We start from the raw sequence: 6,023 nt of genomic DNA, 5'->3' as shown, positions 1-6,023 counted from the left end.
TGGGGTGCTCCATGGAAACCCAGCCAATTGGAAGCCTCGGTCTGATTGCGCTCCCCGTGCCAACAGCGTCGTCGCTGCCGATGACCTTCCTGCATCAACGCCCAGTCTATTCAACAAAGAACAACTAGATTTGCTGCACAAATTGATCGGCAAATCACATGATCTGTTTGTTCCCAACCCCATCACTGGCCTGCTCGCGCATCAAGGTACGTTCTACCATGCCTTCACAGTCAATCAAGGATCCATCGATCAGTGGATCATCGATTCCGACGCTTCTCATCACATGACTGGTGATGTCTCCCTTCTCCATGACTATATGTCGTGCGGAGACAACTCCACCATTCGCGTTGCCGATGGCTCTGTCTCCAAAGTCACCGACTTTCGCTCCGTGCACATCACCCAAAACATTCTACTCCGATATGTGCTTCATGTTTCTACTTTAAATTGCAATTTAATATCAATCGGAAAGTTGACTAGTGATCTGAGGTGTATTGCTAAATTTTTCCCTACCATGTGTGAATTTCAAGATGCGGACTCGGGGATGACGATTGACAATGCTAAGATGTGCTCGGGTCTCTACGTCATCAACGATACTTCACCACCACGACCTCGCTGCGGACATTTGTTTACCCATCATTTTGTCTTCAATTCAAGTGTCAGTAAAAAATTTCGAGATCATGTTATGACATTTTCGTTTCGGCCATCCAAATTTTATGTATCTTGCAAAATTATTTACAAAGTTATTTATCAATAAAAATGTTCGTTCTTTTCAATATGAATTTTGTCAACTTGCCAAACACACTTGCACGTCATTTCCACGTGTTGATTACACCCCTTCCCGGCCCATTGCACTCATTCACAACCCTTCCCGGCCCTTTGCACTCATTCACAGCGATATCTGGGGCCCATCCCATGTTAAAACCCCTACCGGGACTCGGTGGTTTTTCTCCTTTATTGATGATCACACTCGACTAACGTGGTTATTTCTTATGAAAGATAAATCTGCAATCGGTTACATATTTGAACAATTTTACTCAATGATCCAAACACGATTCCAACCCTCCATCCAGACGCTCAAGACTGATAATGCAAAGGAGTACTTCGCTTTCGTCCTCGGCTCTTATCTATCCTCTAAAGGCATCCTCTATCTCAGTTCTTGTGTCGGCACTCGTCAACAACATGGGATCATTAAACACAAAAACTGCCACCTTCTCGAGGTGGCCAGCTGCCTTGTGTTTTCCTCTAACGTGCCTAAGGTTTTTTGGGGTGACATTGTATCCACTGCAACCTACCTCATCAATAAGATGCATTATTGGGTCCTCAAATTTCAAAGTCCAGTCCAACTCCTTCTCAAATCATTTCCCCACACCAAGGCAATTACCTAAAATCTACCTACCAAAGTATTTGGTTGCTCCTCCTTTGTTCACATTCATTCACACAATTGCAGCAAACTTGACCCTAAATCTACTAAATGTATTTTCCTCGGCTACTCGCCTCTTCAAAAAAGGTATAAGTGCTACTTTCCTCTCACAAGAAAAACCTACAACACTATGGATGTCACCTTCTTTGAAAATCAGCCTTACTACCTAAATTCTATATTCATGGGGAGACTTTAAGGGAATATCAATCTTGGGGGGACAACGATTTCATACCACCACACACCAAATTTTCGTCCCTTGAACCGAACTCATTATCTCCCTACCCCAATTCTAATATTCAGTGGGAGACTTTAAGGGAATATCAGTCTTGAGGGGATAACGAGTTCATACCACCACACATCAAATCTTTGTCCCTTGAACCGAACTCATTATCTCCCTACTCGGATTCAACAAGTTCATCCAACTCATGTGAAAATGTATCTAACAATCAGTCTTCGTCTAGTCTTCAAGTGTCCAACTCGCACATAGATCACCCAACACATCCAGCACCAATCCAAGAGTCAGAACCTGATCCAACTCCTACAGAAATTCACTCAGGTACGAACACACTTGAGCATGAATCTACTATACCTATGATTGATGACTCTGACATTCCAATTGCTTTAAGGAAAGGTGTTAGGTCCTTCCGTCCTCTACTCAGGTACAAACAGTCAAAAACACACGCTGCATCCGATCTCCAACTTTGTGTTCTATGAAAAACTATCTTCAGCATACCGAGTCTATGTCACTACATTCAACAATACACAAGTCCCAAACACAATTGATGAAACTCTCAAACACTCGAGGTGGAAAACGACCATCAATGAGGAGGTAAGAGCCCTACAAAAGAATGGTACATGGACTGTTTCAGACCTGCCAAAGGGAAATAAAGCAATCGGCTGCAAATGAATCTTCAAAGTCAAATACAAGGCAGATGGTACAATGGAGAGATTAAAAACACGTCTCATAACAAAAGGTTTTTCACAGTCCTACGATATTGATTACCAAGAAACCTTTGCCCCTGTAGCTAAACTTAACACCATCAGAATCCTTCTCTCAGTTGAGACAAATGAAGACTAACAGCCACGTCAACTTGACGTGAAAAATGCTTTCCTAAATGACGTTTTGGAAGAAGAAGTTTACATGGAAGCATCTCCCGGACTAGAAGTATCATTTCCAAACAACAAAGTCTGCAAACTCCAAAAATCATTGTACAGCCTTAAACAATCTTCCCGAGCATGATTCGATAGATTTGCAAAAACAGTGACAAAACACGGGTATACTCAATGTCAGGCAGATCACACTCTCTTCGTGAAAACTTCTCCCGAAAAGAAGATTGCAATTTTAATCGTATACGCTGTTCACGCCCTGCCAAAGGGAAATAAAGCAATCGGCTGCAAATGAATCTTCAAAGTCAAATACAAGGCAGATGGTACAATGGAGAGATTAAAAACACGTCTCATAACAAAAGGTTTTTCACAGTCCTACGATATTGATTACCAAGAAACCTTTGCCCCTGTAGCTAAACTTAACACCATCAGAATCCTTCTCTCAGTTGAGACAAATGAAGACTAACAGCCACGTCAACTTGACGTGAAAAATGCTTTCCTAAATGACGTTTTGGAAGAAGAAGTTTACATGGAAGCATCTCCCGGACTAGAAGTATCATTTCCAAACAACAAAGTCTGCAAACTCCAAAAATCATTGTACAGCCTTAAACAATCTTCCCGAGCATGATTCGATAGATTTGCAAAAACAGTGACAAAACACGGGTATACTCAATGTCAGGCAGATCACACTCTCTTCGTGAAAACTTCTCCCGAAAAGAAGATTGCAATTTTAATCGTATACGTCGAGGATATCATCCTCACTGAAAATCACGAAGAACTCACAAGCCTGACAAAGCTTATCTTTCGGGAAATCGAAATCAAAGACCTCAAAAACCCAAAGTTCTTTCTCGGCATGGAATTAGCTCGATCAAAACGAGGAATATTTGTGTCACAATGGAAATAAACATTGGACCTGTTGAAGGAAACATGTATGCTCGGTTGCAAACCCGTCGATACTCCAATGGATCCCTAAAAGAAGATCGGCACTGAAAAAAATAGCACACCTGTGGATAAGGGGAGATAACAGCGACTCGTGGGGCGACTCATCTATCTCTCACACACACGACCCGACATTGGTTTTTCTATTAGTGTTGTTAGCCAATTCATGAACAACCCTACGGAAGAATACATGAATGCAGTCTACAGAATTTTGAGATACCTAAAGATGACTCCAGGCAAAGGGCTACTTTTTCAAAGGAATAATGATCGAAGTATAGAAGTGTATTCAGACGCAGACTGGGCAAGGGATGTCTCAGACCGATGAACCGATGGCAAGGGATGTCTCAGACCGATGATCAACTTCCGGCTATTGCACTTATGTCTGGGGAGAGAAGCAAAAAACAAGAAGCAAAAAACAATCTGTGGTATTAAGAAGCAGCGCTGAAGCTGAATTCAGAGCTCTTGCACTCGGGATCTACGAATGAATGTGGATTCGAAAAATACTCGGCAAACTCAAAATGCTAACTGAAAAAACTGTCAAACTACAATGCGATAACCAGACAACCATCAGCATTGCAAAGAATCCAGTACACTATGACAAAACGAAACACATCGAGATCGATCGACACTTCATCTCAGAAAATATTGAGAGAGGAGTTGTCGAACTTGCATACATACCTTCCCGACATCAAACAGCAAATATCCTCACTAAGTCTCTCCCAAGAATCAACTTTGAAGAATTATGTAACAAGTTAGACATGTACAATCTGTACAACCCAACTTGAGGGGGAGTGTTGAAAGATCTCAAAAATACTAATTATTATATTTCATATTGGTTATAACTCTATATTTAGAAGGTTATAAATTATATGAGAGATATTGAAAATTTCTATTTATTTCTCTCATTAAATTAGAGAGATTAACTGCTTCTTATATTTTGTTATTATTCTTTTTTTTTTCTACTGTATTATGTTTTTATTGTTTTCCTTACCAGTAAGTCCTGTAATGGGTATTTATACCCCTCTTTTCATCAATAAAATTAAGTCCTCTCATATATTTCAAATTCTTCCACCATGAGTTTGTTAAACATGCCATTACCCTTGCCATGTAAACACCATCATCTCAACCTCTTATCTTTAATCTTTTGAAAGAAGCTGCTGAAGAAGGTAAGACAAGAAAAGGATTCAATAGGTTTGCTGAGAGTCTTGAGGCTTGACTCTTGATATTCCTTCTGCCAAACCTGAATTCCAACACTTTGTTCCGAAAGCAATTTCTGAAGGTTGGCGTGGCCCACCCTTCTTTCAAGTCCTGTGTTGCTAATACGGACTCCAGAGATATAGAAGGAGAGAAGAAAATAAAATTTAAGGAGGAATCTGTGACCATTGTTGAGGATTATTTCTTATCAGATGATGTACCAGAGCTTATTACAAGCCTGGAAGATCTTGCTGCTCCACAGTACTATCCTATTTTCATCAAGAAACTGATCACACTTGCAATGGACAGGAAGAAACAGTTCTCGCTTCTGCTTCATGTGGTTGATGAACTGCAGAACACCGTTGAGGAGGAGCAGAAGAGCTTGATGGATGAGCTGAGGAGTGTGGCGGAAGAGCAGAAGGAAGAGTAGCACTGATGAGGCTGGTGCTCGTGGGTCTGAAGCTATGTCTGTGGATTGATGGCTGCCGGGTTTGTAGCAAGATCCAGTTGGTGAAAATTCTTACATGTAAACTTTGCATTTTACATGTCTAACTCCTTACATTTTTACATTTATACCACCCATATCATTCATGTCACATTATATATATATACTACTATCTCAACTTTGAGAATTTACATACATAGCACACAATTCTTATGAACTCACATCTCACATCTAAATTTTTATATTTACATACATAGTACTTTGGTGCTTTCAACCTATGCACAAAAAAATGTATTTCACTTAAAAATGAAAAAAATGGTGATGTTTTTGTGTGATATTAAAGATTTTAGTACTCTGTATGTAAATATGAAAGTTTAGGTGTGAGATACATGTAAACACATAAGAATTGAGCGGATTGTAGGTATATCATCTTATTATTGCTTCATGTTTAAGATTGCTTAGGAAGCTCGTTGCCCTCCTCCTCGATGACACACTTCACAACGACCCATACTTGGGAATTCTTTTCGGTTTAAGCGTGCAACCGATAAGTTTTCGTAGCTTCTTCTAGCAACCTTACTCGATATTTTTTTATCCTTTCATTTATGTTCCAAAGTTGGCATATATAAATTAATTGTCATGAGACCATATATTATGGATTTGTTTTTAAAAAAAGGTTATTTGAAATAGTATCAGAGGCGGTAGGTACGTTATACTACTTTCTCGTTTATTGTACTTGATTATACGTGCTTTGTTTAAACATACGATAATGCTATTCTTCTTTTACCTATTATGGCGGTAGGTACGTTATACTACTTTCTCGTTTATTGTAATTGATTATACGTGCTTTGTTTAAACATACGTTTATTCTTCTTTTACGTATTACATTCCTGACATGTGAAAAGGAAACCCTTGGGTAGA

The sequence above is a fragment of the Phalaenopsis equestris genome, unplaced genomic scaffold (genome assembly GCF_001263595.1).
Source record: "Phalaenopsis equestris unplaced genomic scaffold, ASM126359v1 Scaffold000163, whole genome shotgun sequence".
In the NCBI taxonomy this organism is placed as follows: domain Eukaryota; kingdom Viridiplantae; phylum Streptophyta; class Magnoliopsida; order Asparagales; family Orchidaceae; genus Phalaenopsis; species Phalaenopsis equestris.
The sequence above is the reverse complement of the archived record's forward strand: the minus strand, read 5'-3'. Positions refer to the sequence as shown.